Raw genomic sequence first — 27,132 nt, forward strand, 5'->3', positions numbered from 1 at the left:
CCCCATGTGGCCCATGCATATACAGCCATCCAATTAGACAAGATGGATGAAGCAAAGAAGTGCAGGCTGACAGGAGCCGGATGTAGATCTCTCCCGAGAGACACAGCCAGAATGCAGCAAACACAGAGGCATATGCCAGCAGCAAACCACTGAATTGAGAATAGGACCCCCGTTGAAGGAATCAGAGAAAGAACTGGAAGAGCTTGAAGGGGCTCGAGACCCCATATGTACAACAATGCCAACCAAACAGAGCTTCCAGGGATTAATCCACTACCTAAAGACTATACATGGACTGACCCTGGACTCTGACCTCATAGGTAGCAATGAATATCCTAGTAAGAGCACCAGTGGAAGGGGAAGCCCTGGGTCCTGCTAAGACTGAACCCCAGTGAACTAGATTGTTGGGGTTAGGGGCGGCAAGGGGGGGAGGATGGGGAGGAACACCCATAAAGAAGGGGGGAGGGGGAGGGGGTGTTTGCCGAAACCGGGAAAGGGAATAACACTCGAAATGTATATAAGAAATACTCAAGTTAAAAAAAAAAAAAAGAAAAGAAAAGATAGGAGAACCCCAAGATTCATGAGGAAAACTCAACTTATAAGTCAATATTTTAAAATCTCTATTCAAGGTTGTACAAGAAGTAATATATTGATAAAGAAGAAAGATTCTAACCAGATGATCAGCTTTGAAATAGTGCTGGTAGCATGTAGCTTTTGTAGCTTTCATTTTTAATTAGTTATGCTTTTATCAGATTTGTGGTGATAAACCTGCCATTGAGTCATCCATGATCATGTAAATAACCATAATAAACTCATTGGATAATTAAAATTAGATTTGGTTAAATCATTCAGTTTGTCTATTAGTTGTGTAATCTGAGGTGAATAGATATTTACTAAAATCTTCCTAAGAAAAGTCACAAACAAGTAATGAAGCTTAACCATGGCAAATGAATCTTTTACCAGCATTTCTTCTAATGTGCAGACTGCTGTCTCTAGTTTATCACTGTATAGCTTAAATGCAGACCTCAGCCTACACTGAGAACAGCTGAACATGGACATATTAAACAATCATCCCTTAACATTAATTAATTAATTAATTAAATGCATATGGCACAAATGGTCCCATTTCATGCTTCTCTTTATAAACACTTTCCAGTTGGGAAAAGGAGATTGTCTTCATTTCTTAAACAGCTTTTTTCTCTTCAGTGTATCCATGAGTATAATTTTATTTTTGCCACCTGTGCAACGTTATTCTCTTAGAGAATTCACAAAATTTTATCACTTTCATGGCCCATTAAGCACATATCTGCTCATACCCAGGGCATAATTTCTCAACAAAGATGTACAAAGTTTTCATCTGGTGATTTAATTCCCAAAGGCAAAGGACCATTCTACTAACCTAATCTCATTAAACAAGTGGAGCATATTCTCTGCACCCACAGATTTAAGGGTCATTTTATTACTATTATTATCAAATCATATAAACAGATTAATGACTAGATATTTCTGGTTGGGCACAATATTCCAAATGATGAATAATGTTGAGTATCCACCAACCTGAAAATAAAGGTTGAAAGATATAAGAATTTGTACCACTTGTAATATTTGTATTATTTTATGTTTGGTAATATGTACGTGTTTGTGGCTCAGATGATGTGCAAGTGTCAGGCATTTGTATGAAGTTCAGAAAACAATGTTGAGTGTCAGTCAGCATCTTCACATTGTTTGAACCAGGGTAGATGGCCTTTGGCATTTTCTGAATCACATTTTTAACTTCCTTCTCTGTGGGTACTTGGATTTTTGAATATTTGCACTACTGCTTCTCGCGATCCAAACTTAGTTCCCACCAGTTTAGGGAATATGTTGCCATTTAGCCATTTCATGAAACTGGAATAAACCTTTTGATTTGCAATCATCATTTTCTGTGAATACCTGCTTCATATTAAGCACTAATATGTCACCATATTTAAAGACAGCTTGATATTTTGATTAAGTACAATTAGTTAATATTTAGCTAAGTACAATTCACATCATTTGGCGATATTGAGTATGGATTTACTTAGCATTTATTAATGCTCTACTTGGGATTAGGTCACAGGTCATGTCCCTCTTGAAAAACAATAGAGTATACCACTCCATCAGAATGTTTAATGTTCTTTCTGTGGAGTTGTTTGCTTTCCATCTACACAAGTATTAGTATGAACAACTAGCCAAAGTTTTTTTCTTATCTCTCACATTATAGGAAATCTTTACTTGGAAAGGAGAACCTTTGTAAATAATGTGATTAATATCTTAGACAGCTCTCTTCATCAACACCCACAGAATACATTATTCAGCATCTTCCAACTATCAGAAACTCCCTATTTAATCCTCCAATATGATTTCTACTGTAATTTAGTCCCTGATTTATCTAGGTATGTGAGTGAGGAATCTGATCTAATACAGACTGGCTTTGAATGCATCTGCAGTAAGGCAAATTGTGTCTTCTGAGTGAAAATATAGGGAGACAGCCCTATTCATCATCTTATGCATATGAATATTTTGGCAGTCATGGGCATTGTGAAAGGGGTATATATATATTGAACAGAGGCTTACATAATTTAAGCTTCATAATCAAAACCAAGATCCATATGTTTTAACCTCCTTAGTAAGAGCTTCTGTTACTGGGACCCATAAAATGGTGACACAAACAAGAACTGCACCCTTGAGAATATTTTCACCCAGCACCCATTCTGAGACTCTCAAAAGTCCATTCAAAATGTGTAGTTTTATTTTACATTTAATAAGTTTGTTGGATTTGAGAAATTCTTCAGTATTTAAAAGTCCTTCCTGCTCTTTCAGAGAACACATTTTGTCCCCAGCAAGTACAAAGTCACTTACACTCTTCCCCAAAAAACCTGAGGTCCAATTTCAGAGTATGTAGGCACTTAGTACATGGTTGTTGAACATAAATACACACAGGCACAGTACTCATTTACATAAAATTTTGTGTGTGTATTTGTATGTGTGTGTTTATGTGTGTGTTTGTTAGCTATAGGAGATTTTTTGGGGTCACTGATATTTGGTAACATACTATCTGCAAATTAAGATATTTGGATTTCTCCCTTTCCAATTTTGATTTCTTTAGTCTCCTTAATTACAATTATAGTTGCAGCTAAGACATCAGCAACCATATTGAATGGGTATACCGAGGGTAGACAGTCTTCTCTTGCTCCTGATTTTAGTGGAATTGTTTTGAATTTTTCTCCATTTAAGTTAGTCTTGACTATAGCTACAATAGAAACATACTGTTTCTTCAGAATGTCAGTTGTATTGGAAGTTATTTTTCAGATCAAACACAGGAAGTATTGTTTTCCTGAAGCAGACACAGCTAAAAGACTAAGGTAAACTTAGGAAAAAATGTTTTTGCTGAAGTAAACACCTGGGAAAGGTTGTTCTGCTACAGAAAGTCAAAGGACATGTGATGAAGGATTCTTTGCTAAGAACATACGTGTACCTTACAATGCATAGTTGAGCAAAATACCAAATAACTTCTAGTGATGTGTTCCAGTTTCTTGCCACGTCAGTGGACTCAGCCTGATTGGCAGAGTAATGGCAGCTGAAACACATGCACTCCCGAGACAAGACCTGTAGAGGACATGTGATGTTTGTACAGTATGAATAGGACTCAATGGACATTAACAGAAACTGAGCTTTGCTTTTTCATAGAGATAGTGTGCAACACCTTTGTTTCTCTAGTAATTGGTGATCTTAGCTTCTCTAAGAGAAGTACAGCTAAGAACTTCTCCAGGAGTATCTCTGTGTCTCTCCTGCTGACTCAAGCTGAGGATGAAGCCTGGTTATATCTTCTAGGTTGTGGCAGAGGTGCTGATTCATATTTGCTATCCTGACTCTACTAAAATGGAGTCCTTATGACAAGTTTTGCAATTATATCAAGCTGCCACTGTAAACCTGTGAACTGAGTTGCTGTTTTCCAGACAACAGAGATAAGAGTTGCTCCAAATAATCTTTATAAACAGGTTTCCTTCCACCATATCCTTCCTGTCCTACTACCTCTCATGGGTGGTTACTAACAAGGGAGGTTAAAGTGTTTAAGAACAACCATTAAAAGGATGGGTTTTAAAAAAATAAAGTTACATATAGGTTTGCTATGAATTCCCTTTCTTACGTTGAAGTATGTTCCTTATGTACTTAATCTCTATAGAACTATTATGAAGGGTGTTGGATTATATCAAATGCTTTTTCTGAATCCAATGCCAGGATCTTGTGGTTATTATTTCAGTTTATTCACTTGTTAGGTTATATTCCAACCCTAGTATGGCTACAAAAAGATAAATGTAACACCCTGACAGCCACTAAATGGGATTTCTCCATCAAATTCTTGCACTCAGGGCTCAAGGACACCAATGCCAACTCCTCCACCTACACCCTCCATCTCCTCTCCAGAAAATGGAGACAGAAAGAGTGTAAAAGCTGAAGGAAATGTAGGACACCAAGAGATGAAGACCCTCTAATCAACTGATTAACTTTCAAATGAAAACACAGAGACTGAAGCATTGTGTAGTCTGCAACAGGTCCTCTGAGTATCAAATATGGCTTTCAGTTTAGTGTTTATATGAGAATCTTTAGTGGGTCTATGAGTAGGTCAATGATTCTTGTGTCCTTTCTTGGGATCATTCACTTCTGTTGGTGTGTTTTGTCCAACTTTGATATGATGGTTTGTTTTCTCTTATTATATCTTACTTTGTTACTTCTTATAAACCTGTTGTTTTATGAGAGACAGAAGTACAATAGATCTAGATTATAAGAACTATGACAAGTAGAGGGAAGAAAAACTGGAATCAAGGTATATTGTCCAAGAATATTATATTCAATACAAGGAAATTTTTAAATAAATAAGAAATAATAAAAAAAAACTATTTAAAAGAAACAGTTTTCCTCCTGACACAGTTTTTTTTTCTGCTAAATCATCTTAATCCCTGTGTAACTCATGATGAAGAGCAAACCCCACTTTTTGCCAGTGATCTCACTAGACAGGATGTCAAATAGGTGACATTTAGAGCCCTTTCTTCGCCATTAAGTTTTTTTAGTCTCATTCTTAAGCTTGCTGTAGTCTGTCCACAGGACCCTTTCCTCCTATCTCATAGTCATCTTGTAAAAGCTCTTTATTATGGTACAGGGTAAAGTAAGGATTATGGCACCCCTTTACCTAGATTGACAGCCCTTGTTTCTACAAGAAAGAAAGTAGAGTGAGCGATTTAAGATCACTTCTTCATAACCTCTGCATCAAATATTGCACACATTTTCTGATCTATTTTTATTCTTGTCCTAACTTTCTTCAGTGCTGGATACTGATACGGACACAAAGCCAAATACATAGTTTTCATAAATACTTTTCTCTGATTTAGAATTCGTCATTGTGTTTCATGATATCAATGAGAACCCCAACTAGGACATTGTGTATCATCAACTAAAGAAGAGACTTCTCACACAAAAAAGAAGAGATCATATATCTCTGCCAAGAACTATTTTGTCAAAACCCCAGATTTCTACAACTTAATGTAAAAACACAAACATAAACAATCAGAAGCCATGTAGCCTTATTATTTTATACCCTGAAAGAAGCAATTTACTTGAAGAAAGAAATAAGAAATTTAAAATAAAAACTATTTATATAATCAAAAAGTTTAAAAATAAGATGAGTAACCAGCTTAACAAATAACATGAACACACAAACAATTAAATGAAATAATAAAACAGTTTAAGAAATGAAAGTAGAATTTAACAGGCAAAAGAATAATGAGATTGAAATAAAAATGAAAATGAAAATGAGAAAGAAAACCTCAGTGCTTTCCTCACTGGCAGATTAAAAACCATGCAAAAGACAACCATAGACTTGAAAACAGGGTGAAAAAATATGATAGGGCAATCAGAGAAAGTTTTAAATAGACAAAACAAAACAAACAGAAATCAAAACAAACAAACAAAATCTTTAGAGACAATACATCCAGGAAATCTGGATCAATATGAAAATTCAAAACCCATGAATAATATTTAATGAGAAGGGTCTCAAGACACAGGCATGAAAAATATCTGTACCAAAATCACAGATGAATTGTTCCTCATATAAAGAAACAAATAGCTATTAAACTACAAGCATCATACAGAACAACAAATAGAACCCAAAAAAATTCTCCACAACATAATGATCTTAAAAATACATGACACAACAAAGAAAGATTTTTAAAGTCACAAAGAAAAACACCAAATAACATATAAAGTCAGGTTCATTAGACTAAAAACCTGATTTTCAGTGGAGACTCTAAAAACCAGAAGGGACTGAACAGATATGCTATCTGCTCTAAGAGATTACAGATGCGAGCATAGACTAATCTACCCACCGAAATCATCAGTATCAATCAACAGAAAAGTAAAGAGACATTCCACATTAAAAAAAAATAAAGGTTAACAAATTTCTTTTCACAAGTCCATCTCTAAAACAACACTGGAAAGAGAACCAGTGTGAAGAAAAGGTAAACTATATCCAAAAAATATAGATAATAAGTAGTCTGCAAAGCGTAAGTACGGAGAAAATTGACACCAAAACAACAAATAGTAGGAACCCATTAACACTGCTCACTGATGACTTTTGATGTTAAGAGACTAAATAAGCATAAGCAAATAGATGAATCAAGAAAGCATAACTATTTTAGTAGCCAACAAAATAGACTTAAAGGTAAAAGCTATCACAGGGGATATATAATGGCATCATATGATCAGTGAAGACAAGATCTACCAAGATGTTATTATCATTCAAATGTTTATACACCTAACAGACGTATCCAAATTTACAGAAGAAATACTTCTCCAGCTAAAATCACACATTGACTCTCATACAAGAGGGGATGGCTTCAGTACTCTACTTTTTGAAAAATATAACCAGAACAAACCTGGAATTAAAATATCATAAATCAAATTGACCTAACATATTTACAGAACATTCCACTGAAACATATTATAATACACTTTCATCTCAGCAGCATTGGAGCTATTAATAAATTAAATACTTTATAAATGAGTGAGAACTTGTCAAGACATGAAAAAGGGAGAACAAAATTAAAACATTTTTGCAATTGAACAAAAATGAGGACATAACATACTAAAATCTATAGAACATGGTAAAGGAAGTATTAAGTGGAAAGTTCATAGCACTAAATTCATACATCCAAAATTGACAGATCTATATTACTTTATTAAGGTAGCACTGCAAAACTCTCTGAAAACAAGAATTTATATGACAAAAAAACTATATAAAAAGAAATAATCAAATTCAGTGATAAATCAGTATATTAGAAACACAGTACATCGTCAATGAAATGAAGAGATTTTTCCTTTCAGAAACCAAGATCAACAAACCCCTTAGACAAAACCAAGAAAGAGATATAATGATGAATAGATATATGATAGATAGATAGATAGATAGATAGATAGATAGATAGATAGACAGATGATAGATAGATGGATAGACAGATAGATAGATAGATAGATAGATAGATAGATAGATAGATAGAAGCAGAAATTAAAATATTTGAGAAAATGAAGAAAACACTGCAATAAAGATTAAGGAAATTCAGGGAATCACAAGTGTGCACTATAAAAAAATTAGTATTTAACCAACTGGAGAATCTAAGAGAAACAGATGGTATGACTTACCAAAGTGAAATCCAGAAGAAAATATGATACCACAGAGCCATAACTCCAAGTGAAACTGAACCATTTTTTAAAAATCTTCTAGTTTAAAAAAAGCCCAGGGCCAAAAAATTCACTACAGAATTCTTTCAGACCTTTAAACAAGAACTAAAGTCCAATTTCTTAAATTTTTTTTCACAAAATTGAAACTGAAGTATCATTTCCTATTTCTTCTTTTGGAAGAGCTAGTACTCTAACCACTTTGCAAGTCTCCACAGCATTCTGGAGAGGTTGTATATCTGAAGACACCACTTAATGATGTTATTGAACACAAAGAAATCAAGCTAGAGGGCTAACATATATAATATCAGAAGTTGTTCCTCATGCTACCAGAGGAGAAAAGCAATCATCGATATTATTCACCTTTACAGACTGTGATATGTAATAGCCACCTGAGTGCAAATGGTGTAAATGCTATATGGGTAATCAAACACTTTTTATTCAATTTGAAGTCCAACCCATGTGATGGAACCCATATCTGACAGCATTATGTCTGCCAAGAACCAGAGACTACCTAGGTTATGGGCCTCGGTAAAAACATTAAATTATTGTTGTGCTAAATGAGAATACTTAATACTATATTGGTATAAGCATAAATCAATCAATCACTCATGGACTTCATCTTCAAGAAGATTTTAGTGAATCTTCTTGAAGTAGATGAGAATTAACACAGAGAATCTCAACTGGGCATATTAAGAGTGAGAGGTTTTGGAGCATTCACTATAAAATCAGATGTGTTAATCAAAACCCTTCTCACAAGGTTCAGTGATCTCCAAACTGTGAGATGGAAAAAGTCAGTAGTGTTGATGACACCAAGGGAAAAGAGTTTTCTAGACACAACAGTATGGGTACACATAAAGACTCACAGAGATTGTGACAGCATCCATAAAACTTGCCGAGATTCAAATCAGACAAATTTTCCCCGTACTAAGAAAGGAAAGAAAGTAAACATGAAGTCAAACCCTAACTGAGCAATTATTTGCAATTGACACCTGGTGGAAAAGACAAAAACATTTTCCCCAGGTCTCATGGAGTAGTTGACCAACCCAAAACCAAAATAGGCTCCATGTTTCTGTGCTTTTGATTATGTTTTCTCTTAGTGTTATTAGTCTTACTCATATTTTTGTCTATTTGTTTTATTTGATTTACATGCAGAGAGAGAGAGAGAGAGAGAGAGAGAGAGAGAGAGAGAGAGAGAGAGAGAGAGAGAGGACCCAGGAGAAGATGGAGGAAGAGAAAATAAAAAAAAATAGATTTTTTTTTTAAAATGTGTAGTGGCCAGGCTGACCTCAAACTCATAATCTTCCTGCTTCTGCCTCCATCAGCAAATACTAATGGCACTGGCATGAACCACAACACCCAGAAATGAAGTGGTCATGGAAGGTAAATGGAAGAAAATACGTGAGTGGAAGGGGATATGGGTAAGAGTATGGGGGATTTCAGGGTTGGGTATGGGAAGGAGCAAGGGGAATAACGGCTTGATTCAGCAAGATGACAAGATGAGCCATAATATTTTCTATCTATAGTTATGGAACACAGTACAGGTAGACAGTATGTACTACCCGGCATACAGTTAGCATACACATGGAGCCAAATTGTGTGGACAAATATAAGAAAATACCAGAAAAGGCCTAGATGTAAGGTGATTGGCAGGATTGAAAATATTACAAAGAAGTGCTGTGCCCCTCCCTCTGATTATTCAAACAATGTGACCCAAGAAATTGGTATTTTCCAATGACTCTTATGATGGGAGAAGGAAAAGTTTGAAGCATGGTGCCATCCAGGGGAACTTGTCTCCTAGGAGATTTTATTTGCTTCCTATGAAAAGAGATTTCACACAGTTCTAAAAACGTGTTAGAAAACTTTGGAAGAGGGTCTGAAGCTGAGGAAATAAAGGCTTAATGAAGGTAGTACCCTAGTTTGATCAGCACTGATTTGCTAGGCAGGCCACTTCCTTTCTATTTTAACTGAATCCTAATATTTGTGCCCTAATGATGGACTAAAGATAGCAACTGATCTTTTTGTTCCTCATTGTAATGTTAACACAGTGAATAATTTTTTTTTATTTCTGCTTTTAATATTTGTATCCCTAACTATCTTATTGGAAATAGGTGGTTGAATTTTGTTTGTCAAGTCTACCATGGTTCAGGCTGTGATCCCAATAACTTTAGTAGTAAACAACGATAGAGGAACATTTCTCTCTCTCTCTCTCTCTCTCTCTCTCTCTCTCTCTCTCTCTCTCTCTCTCTCTCTCTCTCTGTGTGGTGTTTGTCTCTGTTTCTTTCTATTTTTCTGTTTCTGTCTCTCATCCTCTCTATCTGCCCCACTCTGTCAAAAGCAATCTACAGGTTCAATGCAATCACAATCAAAATTCCTACTCAATTATTTATAGAGATAGAAAAAGCAATTTGCAAATTCGTTTGCAATAACAAAAAACTCAGGATAGTGAAAACTATACTTCACAATAAAAGAGCCATCCCCGACTTCAAGCAGTTTTACAGAGCCATAGTCATAAAAACTGCATGGTATTGTTACAGAGACAGGCAGATAGATCAGTGGAACAGAATTGAAGACCCAGAAATGAACCCACACACCTATGGTCACATGATCTTTGGCAAAGTAGCTAAAACCATCCAATGGAAGACAGATAACATTTTCAACAACTGGTGCTGGTTCAACTGGAGGTCAGCATGTAGAAGAATGCAGATCAATCCTTTCTGTGGGCTGATTTGTTCTGTTTTGTACTTACAAAGGGAAAGAATTTTCCATAACAACTTTCCTGCCACTGAATCTCCTTTTAAGTGTGTTCAGTTACTAAGTATGTTGTGGAGGTTCATGAGTCTTCCTGATTTGGGTAAATTCTCATATTGCTATGACATAGTCATATCCTAGGGAAGAATGAAAAAAAAACAGTATAATAAAGTCTGCTCTTTCCACAAATGGTTAGACCATTTGGATCAATAACACGCTCCTTGTAGTGTCAGCTTTTGCTACTGGCTAACCAGAGACCTATTCCCCAACACTTGTGAGTAAGTAAAGCTCCCTGAATGAGTCTGGGAACATTATCTCAGTCTTCATCTGAATTCTCACAATAGGAACTCCCAGTCTACTGACTACTGAACTTCACAAGTACAAGATTCCTAAAATCTAAATCCTGGAACATCATCATTGCTAGATTATTATAGGCAGATTAAGAGAGATAGAAAAGGCAGAAAGATCTTTAGGTAGTGCCATATTTCTTGACAGAAACACAGCAAGGGGATCATTTCAGATGTCAGTCACATGGATGGATGGGCCATATGTCCCACATGATGTAGGTGAATCAGGAAATGTTCATTTCATAAAGGCAGATGAGAGAACTACTAACAGAAAGAAGCTGGTTGCAAACTATAAAGGGGTGAAAATTGTTTCCATAGGGTAGCCCAGGATGTTGGGAGTTGTATTACTTCAGCGGGAAACTATCAAAAGTTTTATTTTGTAATAGTACCTTCAATAATTATTAGTTTTCACAAAGGGAATCTCTCTGAGAATATTATAAAATATTATAGAAATGTTGAGACTTTACTAAAGACAATAGTGTCATACATATAAAAATATTGTTATGTATATAATATCTTGGTTATAATTTTGCAATCCACTAAATTTTAACAATTATGAGCAAATGAAAAGCATGCAAAATGAAATAGGTGATAATATAAAGTAACTAGAATCTTGTCTCAGGACCTAGCATTGCATACAGCCAGTTTTTCAACTGTAGCTGTCTAAAATACAGCAATACCTGAGTCACTAAAAGAGGCTGACCACCTATATTTCCTGGATAGTTGCATAAATGAAGGTCTTGGTTTTAATTTAAAAGGTAATTACATCTTATTTACTTATGCGGCTAGGTGCAGAAGTGCTGGGGCACTAATATCTTGAGAGGACAACTTGACAGTCTGTTTTCTCCTTCTACTGCATGATTCTTAATGACAAAACTCATCAAAACAGCTTTGGTCATACATACCTTGACCCTCAGAACCATTTCACTTGTTTCCAAAGAGAGATCATTTCAAAAAATCTTTCCCAATTTCATAGAAAAATTATATCTTTTCAATTATTGAAGAATTTGCTACATTTCTACAAACACATTTTTGAAGAAAGAATGGGAAATTAAAAAAAAAAGAAACCTTCATTGTTCTATGTGAGTGTGCACATCATGTGCACACTGGCGCAAAAATACACACACCCATACACATGTACACACACACACACACACACACACACACACACGTGCACACATGCATGCACAAACACACACGAATAATAGATGTCAAAGGGCAAAGTTACATTTTAGTCCTCAGTTTTCCACTTTGTATGAGACTATCACTTGTATGAGATTCTTATTCACTTCTTCCTAAACCATAATGAGCTGTCTTAGCTACTGGTCTTTTTCCTTTAAGAAACGTCATGACCCTGACAACTCTTGTAAAGGAAAGCATTTAATTGGGGGGTAACTTACAATTTCAGAGCACTACTCTATTAGCACCATGATGGAAAGCATGTCAGCATGCATGCTGACATGTTCCTGGAGAAGTGCCTGAGAGTTCTATATTTGGGTCTGCAGGTGACTTCGCCAGTGTTCTCTAGAGTCACAGAAGTTATCGGTAGTCTCTATACAGTAAGAGAATTGGTTGATGACTTATTGTTTATAGTTCAACTCCCTGAAAATCAGCAGCAGCAGCTGTGATTGGAGGTCCAAGTATTTGGCAATGCCTCAGGCCCACAAGGCAGGCAGGCAGGCAGACAGAATGAGAGACTGTTTCTTCTTCCAATATTGTGTCCAGCACAAGGTGTGTCCCAGAATAAAGGTGTTTACCACCATGCCTGGATCTGGGATTTGCTTTGTCCCAGGTGACATTGAACTCATATATCTCCTTGCCTTAAGCTCCTGCAATTCATAACCACTTTGCCTCAAGTGCTCCATACCAAGATCCATGTCAGAAAGTTGTGTCTCCCAGACTCAAGAACAGGGTCAAATGTGAGCCGTCCAATTCTGGATTATAATTCATTCCAGATACACTCAAGTCGAGTCGACAACCAGGAATAACCGATACAACAGGCATCAGAAAGAAAGAGCCAGGTGGCCAGACATGGTATTTTGAAACTTCCAAGCATGCCTCATTGACACACCACTTCCAATAAGTCCATACTTCCTAATTCTTTCAAAAAGTGCCACTTCGTGATAACCAAACATTCAAATCTGTGAGACTGTGGGAGACATTCTCTTTCCAACTAACACAATGACTTGCCAGTTCCCTTGGATTGTCTCCTTTCTTCCACTATGTCATTGTATGAGTGCTGAACTTATGGATGCAAAACACTATTTTATTTATGCTTTGCAGATCCAAATGCAGTTGCCCACACTTGCATGACAAACACTTTCCCCACACACTCTCTAAGTCTTTATACAACTTACACAGAAATCAAAAGCATATCAAAGATGATATGCACAGCCTAGAGGATGTATGAGTTAATAGTTATATTGTTATTGGTTATATCTGACAATACATATTTAGAATAATAATACACACTTATTGATAAAACATTTATTTAAAAGTTGTTTAGAATGTCAAACATCAGCACAGAGAATTGAATGAAGAACAGAATGAAGTCTACACCTTTCCAAAATATTGGAGTTTACAGAAATACAAGTGGTAGACTCCATGAATATGCAAAGAGAGAAATATTTTTCTATATCATGTGAAGAGCCAATAAAGAGTCTGCAATAGTAGAGGATGAAATTCTTGTCTGACATCTTATTAACACTGTTTTCATAAATCATTGCCTATTCCCTTTCCATCAGCTCCTTCCAGTAAACTGAAATCCATGTACACATAAGATAGCAAACTTGATACTAACACTAATGTCTATAGGAAAAGATATTTGAATATATTTCTTTGTTTGATTTTTTTGTCTTTAAAAAAACCATTCAAAGTAAGTGTACTAAGATAAATTATGACATCAATCATGGTCCAAAGGGTCACTGTCTAGAAGACACTACTCTTTTTTTTTTTTAATTCTTCCATGTTCCAGTGAAAACATCAGTTTAATGGGTTTTCTTCTTTCAATATTTCGAATTTTAATCCTTTGAAAGTATGGTATTTGGGATTCTGTAATTTAGAATTCTTTCCTGAGATTTAAACATTTGGGATTAGAGTATTTACAATTTTTCCATTTAAGTTTCTGTCTGTCTTTCTCTCTGTTTGTCTGCATCTCTGTCTACTATCTGTGTCTCTGTATGTATGGCAGGTTAGTATGTGCGCATCATGTGTGTAATGTAATATAATGTTTTACTGGCCCAACAGACATAAAGGTCCATGAAATTTATAACACTGTACTCTCATACTTGCTATTTAACTAGTGAAGCAACTAACAGCAAAGTAATGATAATCACCCCAGTAATCTCATGCAAAGGGAAGAAAAAATGCCTTTCAGGGAAATGCTCATCTGTTGATATTGAAATGATCAGACCACATTAAACAGTGTGGCTGACTACCCATGGACTGATCCTGGGCTCCAAATTCATAGGTAGCCATGAATAGCCCAGTAGGGGCACCAGTGGAAGGGGAAGCCCTTGGCCCTGCCAAGGCCAAGGACCCCCAGTGAACGGGATTGTTGGGGGGTGTTCGGTAATAGGGGGAGGATGGAGAGGGGAACACCCACATAGAAGAGGAGGTGCAGGGGTTAGGGAAGTGTTGGCCTGGAAACCGGGAAAGGGAATAACATTTGAAATGTAAATAAACAAAATAACAGATAAAATATTTTAAAAAAAAATGCTGTGGCTGAGTCTAAACATTGAGGAGTCAGTGTTGCCATAACTATTCCTAGATAAGAATTGCTTGATTATGTATATCTCTTCCCATTTTTTTTAAACCCTACCCCTATTTCAGGACTTCTAGAATGTGTGGGTCCTGGATTTCTCTTTCGTAAATTCAGTGTGGTCACACTGAGTAACTTTCCTTTTCCACTTTTCACTATTAATTTAGTAGCTTAAAACGTCTTATTTTAGGAAAGACGACTAAAACTGGCCTGTTATGGCAGAGAATGTTATTCAAAGTTTGGTTAACACTTTGATTACCAGTTGACACTAGTGTACTGTTGACAAACAAATACAGCTCACACTTAAAACCAAAAAAGCAAAGTTTTTACTCTGTACCCAGGAAAATCCAGAACTAAATCATCCCAGGGTTTGGATTCCAATTTGGAAGCAATTTCATGGAGATTCTGTAGTAAAAGAATTAAAAAAAAAATGATGAGGCAAACAGATTGCGAAAAGATATTTATCGATACTAGATTTCATAGTAGGCTAATATCCAAAATATACAAAAAACTCAAGAAGATAGATCCCAGAGAGCTAAATAACCCTATTTAAAGTGGGGTTACAGAGCTAAACAAAGAATTCTCAGCTGAGGAATATCAAGTGGCTGAGAAGTATCTAAAGAAATGTTCAAAATCCTTAGTCATCAGGTAAATACAAATCAAAACAACCCTGAGATTACACCTCACACAATTCAGAATGGCCAAGATCAAAATCTTCAGTGACAGCAGATGCTGACAAGGATGGAGGGAAAGAGGAACATGCCTCCATTGTTGGTGGGATTGCAAATTGGTAAAAACCACTCCTTCAATAGGGTAGGTTTGCAAGCTGGCACAAATCTAGAAATCATTCTCAAGGCTCCTCAGAAAATTGGACTTTTCACTACCTGAGGACCTAGATATATATCCACCAAAACTAGACAATATTGATGAAGTTAAGAGTTACATGTGGACAGGAGCTTGATATAGCTGTCTCTTGAGAAGCACAGCCACAGTACGGCAAATACAAAGGCAACTGCTAGCAGCAAACCATTGAACTGAGAATAGGGTCCTTGTTGGAAGAATTAGAATAAGTATTGAAAGAGCTTGCAACCCCATGGACAATAATACCAATCAACAAGAACTCCTAGGGACTAAACCACTATCCAAAGACTACACATGGGCTGACCCATGTTTCCAGCTGCATATGTAGCAGAGGATGGCCCTATTGGGTACCAATGGGAGGTGAAGCCCTTCTTCTTGCCCAAGACGGGAACCACTCCCACACCCCCGTGTAAGGTAATGCAGGGGGGGCAGGAAAGGGATGTGGGTGTGGAGGGGAACACCCTTATAGTAGAAGGGAAGGGGAAAATTATAGAGGTCTTATATGGTAAAACTGGGAAAGGGAATTATATTTGAAATGTAAATGAAAACATCCAATAAAAAATAAAATAAATTAAAAATGCATTATTTTTTCTACATGTTTACCTCCAGTTCAACCAGAACTATTTGTTGAAAATGCTATCTTTCTTTCGTGGGACAGTTTTAGCACCTTTTCAAAGATCAAGTTATCATAGCTGTGTGGGTTCATTTCTGGGTCTTCAATTCTATTCCACTGATCTATCTGCCTATTTCTGTACCAATACCATACAATTTTTATATTGTTCTGTAATACTGCTTGATGTCAGGGATGGTGATTCTCCCAGAAGTTTTTCTATTGTTGAGTATAGTTTTCGCCATCCTGGGTTTTTTTGTTATTGCAAATGAATTTGCAAATTGCTTTTTCTATCTCTATAAATAATTGAGTAGGAATTTTGAGGGGGATTGCATTAAATCTGCAGATTGATTTGGAAAGATGGCCATATTTACTATATTATTCCTGCCAATCTATGAGCATGGGAGATCTTTCCATCTTCTGAGATCTTCCTCAATTTCTTTCTTCAGAGACTGAAGTTACTGTTATACAGATCTTTCACTTGCTTGGATAAAGTCACACCAAGACATTTTGTGTTATTTGGAACTATTGTGAAGGGTGTCATTTCCCTAATTTCTTCATCGTCCTGTTTATCATTTGAGAAGAGGAAGTTTACTGATTTGTTTTAGTTAATTTTATACCCTGACACTTTGCTGAAGTGGTTTATCAGGTTAAGTAGTTCTCTGGTGGAAATTTTGGGGTCAATTAAGGATACAATCATATCGTCTGCAAATCATGATAATTTGATTTCTTCTCTTCCAACTTGAATCCCTTTGACTTTATTACATTGTCTGATTGCCCTGGCTAGGATTTTGAATACTATATTCAAAAAGTAGAGAGAGAGTGGGCATCTTTGTGTAATCCCTGATTTTAGTGGGATTGATTCAAGTTTCTCTCCATTTAGTTTGATGTTAGCTACTGGTTTTCTGTATATTCGTCTTACTATGTTTAGATATGGGCCTTGAATTCCTAGTATTTCCAGGACTTTTATCATGAAGGGGTGTGGAATTTTGTCAAATGCTTTCTCAGCATCTAATGAAATGATCATGTGTTTCTTATCTTTGAGTTTGTTTACATAGTTGATTACATTGCTAGATTTTTCATATATTAAACCATCATTGCATCCCTGAGATGAAGCCTACTTGATCACCATGAATGATCATTTTGATGCGTTCTTGGATTAGATTTACAACTATTTTATTGAATATTTTTGCATCAATGTTCAGAAGAGAAATAGATCTGAAGTTCTCTTTCTTTTTGGGTCTTTGTGTGGTTTCTGTATAAGAATAATTGTGGCTTCATAGAAGGAATTAGGTAATGCTCTGTCTGTTACAATTTTTTGGAATAGTTTGGACAGTATTGGTATGAATTCTTCAATGAAGGTCTGAAAGAATTCTGCACTAAACCCATTTGGACCTGGGCTCTTTTTCGTTGGGAGGCTTTTAATAAATGCTTCTAGTTCTTTTTGTAGTTATGTGGCTGTTTAGATAGTTTATTTGTCCCTGATTAATTTTGGTAGCTGGTATATGTCTAGAAAATTATCCCTTTCCTCCAGATTTTCCAGTTTTGTTGAATATGGGCTTTTGTAGTAGGATCTCATGATTTTTTAAAATTTCTTGAGATTCTGCTTTTTATGTCTCCCTTTTCATTTCTGATTTTGTTAATTTGGATACACTCTCTGTGACCTATGTTTAGTCTGGCTAAGGTGTTATCTATCTTGTTGATTTTTTTCAAAGAACCTGCTCCTGGTTTTGCTGATTCTTTGTATAATCCTTTTCATTTCTACTTGGTTGATTCCAGCTCTGAGTTTGGTTATTTGCTGGCTTCTACTCCTCTTGGACTTATTTATTTATTTTTCTTCTGGAGTTTTTTGGTGTGCTGTCAAGCTGCTGACATATGCTCTCTCCTGTTTCTTTTTGCAGGCACTCACAGCTATGTGTTATACTCTTAGCATAGCTTTCATTGTATCCCATAAGTTTGGGAATATTTTATCATCGTTTTCATTTAATTTAATTAAAGTCTTTGATTCCTTTCTTTATTTCTTCCTTGACCAAGTAGTCATTGAGTAGAATGTTGTTCAACTTCTATGTATATGTGGGCCTTCTGTCATTATTGTTGTTACTGAAGACCAAACTTAGTCCGTGGTGATCTGATAAAATGCATGAGATAACTTCCATACTCCTATTTCTGTTGAGGCCTGTTTTGTGACCAATTATATGATCAATTTTGGAGAAGGTACCATGAGGTGCTGAGAAGAAAGTATATCCTTTTGTTTTAGAATGGAATGTTCTATAAATATCTGTTATATCCATTTGGTAGATAACTTCTGTTAGTTTCTCTATATCTCTTTAATTTCTCTTTCCATGATTTATCCATTGATGAGAGTGGGTGTTGAAATCTCCTACTATTATTGTGTGAGGTGCAATGTGTGCTTTGAGCTTTAGTAAAGTTTCTTTTATTAATGTAGGTGCCTTTGCATTTGGAGCATAGGTATTTAGGATTGAGAGTTAATCTTTGTGGATTTTGCTTTTGATGGAGATGAAGTGTTCTTCCTTATTTTTTTAATGACTTTTGGTTGAAAATCAATTTTATTAGATATTAGAATGGCTACTCCAGCTTATTTCTTCTGACCATTGCTTGGAAAGTTGTTTTCCGCCATTTACTCTGAGGTAGTGTCTCTTTTCCTCTTGTGTGTTTCCTGCATGCAGTAAAATGTTGGGTTTTCTTCACGTATCCTATCTGTTAGTCTCTATCATTTTATTGGGGGGAATTGAGTCCGTTGTTATTGAGAGATATCAAGGAACAGTGATTGTCACTTCCTGTTATTTTCATTGTTAAAGGTGGAATTACATTTTTGCATCTGTCTTTTAATTTCATTGCACAAATTATATTCTTTCTTTCTGTACTGTGTAGTTTCTCTCCTTGTCTTGTAGTTTTCCATCTATTACCCCTTGTAGGGCTGGATTTGTAGAAAGATATTGTATAAATTTGGTCAGCATGTAGAAGAATCCAAAATGATTCTTATCACCCTACACGAAGCTTAATTCCAAGTTGATAATCGACCTCCACTTCAAACCTTATACACTCAAACTAATAGAAGAAAGAATGGGGAAGAGTCAAAAACATGTCTGCACTGGGGATAATATCCTGAACAAAACACCAATGTCCTATGCTCTAAGATCAGGAATTGACAAATGGGACCTCCTAAAACTGCAAAACTTCTTCTGTAAGGCAAAAACACTGTCATTAGGCAACATGACAACCAACGGATTGCAAAAAGAGCTTTACCCATCCTACAACTGATAGAGGGCTAATATCCAAAATATACAAAGAACTCAAAAAGTTAGTGTTCAGAAAACCAAATAATGGGGTACAGAGCTAAATAAAACATTCTCAGCTGAAGAATATTGAATGGCTGAAAAGCACTTAAGAAATGTTCAACAACCTTAGTCATCAGGAAAATGCAAATCAAAATAACACTGAGATTCCACTTCACACTAGTCAGAATGGCTAACATAAAAAACTCAGGTGACAGCAGATGCTGACAAGATGTGGAAAAAGAGGAACACTCCTCCATTGTTGGTGGGATGGCAAATTAGTACAACCACTCTGGAATCAGTCTGGAGTCTCAGAAAGTTGGATATTCGACTACCTGAGGACCCAGCTATCCCTCTCCAGGGCATATACCCAACAGATGCTCCAACGTACAACAATGACAAATGCTCCACTATGTTCATAGCAGACTTATTTGTAATAGCCAGAAGCTGGAAAGAATCCAGATGCCCTTCAGCAGAGTAATATATTCAAATCATGTGGTACATCTACGAAGTGGAGTACTATTAAGATATCAAAAACAATGACTTACTGAAATAAATAGGCAAATGGAATGAACTAGAAAATATCATCCTGAGTGAGGTAACCCAATCACAGAAAAGCACACTTGTTATGCACTCATTGATAAATGGATATTAGTCAAAAGCTCGAGTTAACCAAGAATCAATCCACAGACAACAGGAAGCTGAAGAAAAAGGGTGACTGAAATGTGGATGCTCCCACTCCTTCTTGAAAGGGGAAAAATAAAATATTCTTAGGAGGGGATATGGAAGCAAAGTTTAGAGCAGCGACAGAAAGGCCATTTAGAGCCTGCTCCACATGTGGCATTTATGTATGTATATATATATATATATATATACATACATAAATATATATATATATATCCACCAAAACTAGATAAGATTGATGAAGCTAAAAAATTCATGCTGATAGGGAACGGGTATAGATCTCTCCTGAGAAACACATCATTATCTTTTACTATTGCTCTCAATACTTCCTTATGTTTTGTTTGTTTTTTGAGTCAGCAGCACTTACCAAAATTTAACTTAACTATATTTTCCAGACTGTCTGTCAAGTGAGCTCCTTCAAAGTCCCTGCTTCAACTCTACCATGTGCTTAATAGTCATGAACCAGCATGGCTGGATTTTTATATGAGTTCTACATAGACACCATACACGAGTAGGACACACTTTACCCACTGATCTATGCCTGTACCCTATGTCTACCTTTGGTGAGAAAGTTATGTCATGTTACCTAGTAACATGTATCAAAATTGTGGTTCATTTCAGAATATTTTCTTGATTCTCTGTATACTTATTTCATGCCAGATATAACATGAGATCTGATTTCAGAATTGTATGTATACAAAACTGCTAAAGTATGTATACACTTTGAATATGTACTCTGATGACAGACATCCACAGAAATTTCCATGACTTATCCTGAGCTGGCAGTACAATACAGAAGGACAACCTGACTGGCATGAAGACTGTGGATATTCACACTGCTCCACATACCTGAGTTACAAATGTAGACTTCTATCTTTTGCTTGCTAGAAAATGCTTTGTTCTTTGACACTATGATTTGAGGTAGGCTAACCATAGGCCACTTTGTTCTTCCTTTCTGGGAATGAACTTGTCTTTCTTCTTTACTTTCATACATTTTTATGTTTAGATAAGATTGGCATGTGGCTAAGCAGAGACCCCTTAATACTTTCTAAGCAAAGAATGTCTAGTTATAACCCCTGTGTTAATTATATTGGCTGAACTGTTTCATCAGCTTCTTTGTTCATCAGTGTTCCAAAATCTTCCTGAATTAAGCATAGTTTCCTCTAAGCATGGATTATAACTTGATTAGCACTTGACGGAACTCAGAATCACCATGGAAACATACCACTCATTAAATGAGCTTCTTGATTGAATTAATTGAAGTGAGACTATCCAGTTTAAATATGTTTGGTGCCTATCCACAGGCTGGTATTCTAGATTGCATAATAAACAGGAAATCAATTGAGAGTCTCTGACTATGGATGCCATGTGACAAGCTGCTTCAAACACCTGCCATCCTGTCTCTCTCACTACTGTGGACTATACCTTTAAACTGTAGGACAGAATAAACACCTTCTATCTCAAATTGCTTTGATCATGTCTTCTAGAATGGAAGTGAAAAAAACTAACATAGAATCATTTCATTAGAGGCCTGTCAAACAACAAAAGCAAAGCTGTTCTGCGTTTGCTGTCAGTTTCCAAAAGCTTTAAATGTTCAATTTTCCTAGACATTTAAAGTAGCTGGCACCAATCACCAATCAGGAGATGTGCTAATGGATTTTCAGTGAAACACCTAAAGTGGTCTTTTAGTAATAAGCAAATACAGACAAATTGTCTAATTTTGTCTTTGCAATGGCCTTTCTATAAATTTTCTCAAAGTTTTCAGAATATAAAATATTATCTGTTCCATTTTATTCAGCCTATTAGTTACCTATTACATGCAACATTGATGGGATATATATAATAATGAGGTGTCATGAATCTTAGAATAGCATCAATGGCATACCATGTTATCCTTTTTCCTAAATATTGCTATCAGTTATAGGCTTAGAAACTGTGGCTGGTGTTAAAGACGCAGGTTAGTTGGAAAAATACTTGCTGTGTAAACATGAGAACCTGAGTTCTGATCTCCAATACTTACAGAAAAAAGCAGAGTGCAGTAACATTTGCCTGTAATACCAGTTCTAGGAAGGGTGAGACAGGAGGATCCCATGGGTTTCCAGCCAGCCAGGGTACCAAAATAGGTGAAATGGTTCAGTGAAAGACTTTATATTTAGGTATTAGAACAGAGATGAGTAGGAAGTTGGATTCGTCACTAAAGAACTTATCATACAAACATGAGAACAAGATGTAACAGCTACAGAGCCAATGCCAGGTGAGTGTGGCAGCCTTCCTGAATTTCCTTAGTTTTAAAAAAAAAGAGAGGGAATTCCCTGAGGAAGATGACTAGACACACTAGCTAAAAGAATAAAAGAATAGGTTGCCAATTCAACTAAGGAACACTTCCTCAATGAATTAAATAGAAACTGATAAAGGAACACTTTTAAAAAAATCAACTTAGTATATTTGTATGAACACAAATGTGTTTGTGTAGTGGTTTATATAATAATGGCCCTACAAGCTCACATATTTAAATGCTTAGTGATCACACTGTGGTACTACTTGAAAAGATTAGGAATTATACTGTTAAAGTTATGGCCTTAATGAAGAAAATGTGCTTCTGATTCTTGAGATTAAGCCAGGCCCAGGGGCTCTCTCTTTTGCTCCCTGTGGATTTAGATGTGTATTCTCAACTACTTCGTCAGTATCATCTCTGCCTGCTTAGTACATGATGGTAATAGAGTAAACATCTGAATCTCTAAACAATTTCCAATTTAATGCTTTCTTTTATAAGATTTCTATTGCCATGTTGTTTCTCCAAAGAAATAGAAAATAAACTAAGGCAATATATAACACTCTACAAGCCCACACATATACCTACAAACCTTTACACCACACATGGACAGTCATGAGATAATAGAAAATAAGATAGCTACTGAGGAAGACACCACTGTCAACCTCTGTTCTTCCCCCCCTCTCCTCCTCTCCTTCCCCCTCTCCCTCTCTCTCCTTGTCTCCCTCCACACAAATGTGTGTTCCCACCCATGAGCACACACATACACTCATATACGTATTGACAATTCAGATAATACCTTTTCAGTGTGTCATAATGATTCAAATATAATAGAAGTCTCAACCTCGTTATTTTTGCTAAGCCCTTATTTTTGTCAAAAAAGCTGTCTCAATTTTAGTGCTACTCAAATGAGTCTTCACAATTGAATCGTGAGCAAGAACGTAAAACAGTTCCTTAATGTATATACCTGAAAAGCAGTTCAGCTCAAGTACGTGATCACTACACATTATCTTTGTTGCTCTTTGGTTTGCCATTTCCTTTGCTCTGTACAAACACTCAGACTACTTTAGATTGAAAACATTTTAGTTGATCTAACCATCAGTATAGTTATAAGACATACTAAGTATAGAAGTCATCATTTTAGTTGAATTAACCTATGGTTTATTTTTGAATTATTTTTCTCTGATAAAATTAACTATTTTGGTAGACGATGATACATATGTATGTATAATTTAAGGCGGAATCTCATGCACTGCAATTTTTGTCAGGTGAGATAGTGTGACAGTTTCGGCTATGGGAGCAAGGTCAACTTGGATAATGCATTTCTCGCTTTCTAGTATATATAAAGATGATGGTGTTCTTTATTATATGCTTATTTGTTTTGCCATTTTCTATAACATATCTGTTCTAACATACAGCACTGGTGAAAATTCCAGGGATGGATATTGGGGGCATTCATAGATAATGATATGCCTCTGATGACAATTAGGAAAAATCTGTTTAAACTGATGATTCAAGCACTCAACCCAGGCATACTGGGACAAGGGGTTCTGGATATGGAGGGTGACTAACTTAATTGTTCTCTGGGAACTTTAAACACTCTCATGATGATTAAATTGTACCAGGGACTATTTGAAGCTGCAAATGCTTTTGAAACATCTGAAGTTTAAGTTTAAGTCAGGGATCATGTGGGACAGGGATGTCCATAGAAAATGCATGTGACAACATAAAGGAAGAAAAAACTGGGTCTATTGGATTAGTAGTAGTGTTAGCTCTCATGAGGTGAGATCTCTAATAATAGAAAGTTTAACCTAGTCATATTTTGGGGTGAAATTGGAAGATATGTATAATAGAAAAGATAAAGGAGATGGATATGAGGCTTTAGACCATGTGAGGGGGCCATTGAACTGAACTTCCTGGAAAGATTGAAACATATTGATTTGACCCCTTGGTGTCGCCTGACTAAGGAAAGTAGGGTAAAATTTCTTTTTTTTTTATTAGCTATTTGTTTACATTTTAAATATTATTCCCCTTCCGAGTTTCCCACTGAAAACCCCTTTATCCCTTACCCTCGCTGCCTGCTTTTATGAAGATGTTCCCCCACACATCTACACACTTCTACCTCATTGTCCTAGCATTCCCATACTATGGTGCAATGATCCTCCACAGGACCAAGTGCCTCCATTCCCACTGAGAGCAGATAAGACAATCATCTGCTACATATGCAGCTGGAGCCATGTATCCTCTGTGGTTAGTGGTTTAGTCCTTGGGGACTCAGCAGAGTGTTGTTGCTTGAAATTGTTGTTCTTCCTATGGTGTTACAAACCCTGTCAGCTCCTCCAGTCCTTCCCATAACTCTTCTATTGGGGTCCCTATGCTCAGTCTGATGGTTGGCTGTGAGAACTTCTGCAGCTGCATTGGTCAGGCTCTGGCAGAACGTCTCAGGGGACAGCTATGCCAGGCTCCTGTCAGCAAGCACTTCCTAGCATCAGCAATAATGTCTGAGTTTGTTGTCAGATGGGATGGATCCCTAGATGGGGAAAGATTCTGGATGGCCTTTCCTTCAGTCTCTGCTCAATGCTTTATCCTTGAATTTCTTTCAGATAGTGTCAATTCTGGGTTAATATTTTTAAGAAGGTTGGGTGGTCTCATCCTTCAAATGGGGGCCATGCCTGTCCACTGGATATGGTTTCTACAGGTTTGATGTCTGCTTTGTTGGTTATTTCAGATGTCATCTCTGTTGGGTCCTGCGAAACATTTGCTTTTCTGGCATGAGGGACATTATAGTGCCTACCCCCAATTCCCCATCACCCATTGTTATATATTTATATTCAATTTCCTGACCTGTCCTTCTCTCTGTCCCTTCCAATACCTGATCCTGCTCCATTTTTTTTCTCCCCCTGCTCTCTCCATCCCAGGTCCCTCTCTTCCTCTACCTCCTGTGATTATTTTGTTCTCCCTTCTAAATAGAACTGAAGCATCCACACATTGTTCTTTCTTTTTGAGCTGCATAAGATTTGTTGTATTATAGGTATTCCTATCTTTCTGGTTTCTATCTATTCATCAGTGAGTAAATACCATATGTGTTCTTTTCTGACTGGGTTACCTCATTCCGGATGATATTTTCAAGATTTGCCTGTGAATTTCATGAAGTCATTATTTTTAATAGCTGAGTAGTACTTCATTGTAAAATTGTACTACATATGTTGTATCCATTCTTTTGTTGAGGGGCATCTGGGTTGTTTCCACCTTCTAGCTTCTAAGAACATAATGGTGCATGTTTCCTTGCTATATTGGAACATCTTTTGTGTATATGCCCAGGAGTAATATAGTTGTGTCTTTGGATAGTAATATGTCTAATTTTGTGAAAAACCACCAGACTTATTTCCAGAGTGGTTGTCCGAGCTTGTAATCCCACCAGGAATGGAGGAGGGTCCCTCTTTCTCCATAACCTTTTCAGCTTCTACAGTCACCTGAGATTCTTTTCTAAGCCATTCTGACTGGTGTCAGGTAGAATCTCAGGGTCAATGTGATTTACATTTCCAGGCTTGTGAAACAGCACTGGGTAACAGTTGAATGAGGAATTAACATTTCATATGGAAAAATAATTGAAAAGCACCATAGAAGTAGGTATTTAGATGAGCTCAATAAGCAAGAGAAAGACATTATTTAGACAATTTTAACAAATTTAGACAATCTAAAAATATTAACATTGCTCTGACCTCTTTAGCAGCTTTTTGTTTTCATGATAATGTTGTAACCTCAAGTTCATACCCAGATGACCTGTGTCTTGAGGTTTTCCCAAGAGTTAAAAATTAATGTATAACTTTTGATTTTTGCAGACACTGAACTGTGACTTTATTTGTGCATTGTGATTTCTGTTGATATAGTTACATAGAGTTTTTCAGGAAAAAGAATGAGTTTAAAGAAAATAATGAAAAGGCTGTTGATTATGTATTATTGCAAAAAAACAAAATGTTCAACCAAGCCACACCCGCGGATCCTGGCCTGCAGCAACTCTCTGATCCCAGACCCCGTGGGAGAGAGACCTCACCGCCTGGTCAGGTGGGCACTCCTGAGGCTGCAGAGCGGAAGAGACGACCAACACTGCCCACCCCCGCCCACATCCCTGGCCCAAGAGGAAACTGTATAAGGCCTCTGGGCTCCCGTGGGGGAGGGCCCAGGAGCGGCAGGACCCCTGCCTGAGACACTGCCTGAACCTGAAGGAAACAGACCGGATAAACAGTTCTCTGCACCCAAATCCCGTGGGAGGGAGAGCTAAACCTTCAGAGAGGCAGACAAGCCTGGGAAACCAGAAGACACTGGTCTCTGCACACACATCCCGGACGCCAGAGGAAAACAACAAAGGCCATATGGAACCCTGGTGCACTGAAGCTCCCAGAAGGGGCGGCGCAGATCTTCCTGGTTCCTGCCACCGCAGAGAGCCCATGGGCAGCACCGCGATCGAACTTGAGCCTCAGGACCACAGGTAAGACCAACTTTTCTGCTGCAAGTGACCTGCCTGGTGAACTCAAGACACAGGCCCACAGGAACAGCTGAAGACCTGTAGAGAAGAAAAAATACACGCCCGAAAGCAGAACACTCTGTCCCCATAACTGGCAGAAAGAAAACAGGAAAACAGGTCTACAGCACTCCTGACACACAGGCTTATAGGTCAGTCTAGCCACTGCCAGAAATAGCAGAACAAAGTAACACTAGAGATAATCTGATGGCGAGAGGCAAGCACAGGAACACAAGCAACAGAAACCAAGACTACATGGCATCATCGGAGCCCAATTCTCCCA

This window comes from Rattus rattus, chromosome 10 (genome assembly GCF_011064425.1).
Source record: "Rattus rattus isolate New Zealand chromosome 10, Rrattus_CSIRO_v1, whole genome shotgun sequence".
Lineage (NCBI taxonomy): Eukaryota > Metazoa > Chordata > Mammalia > Rodentia > Muridae > Rattus > Rattus rattus.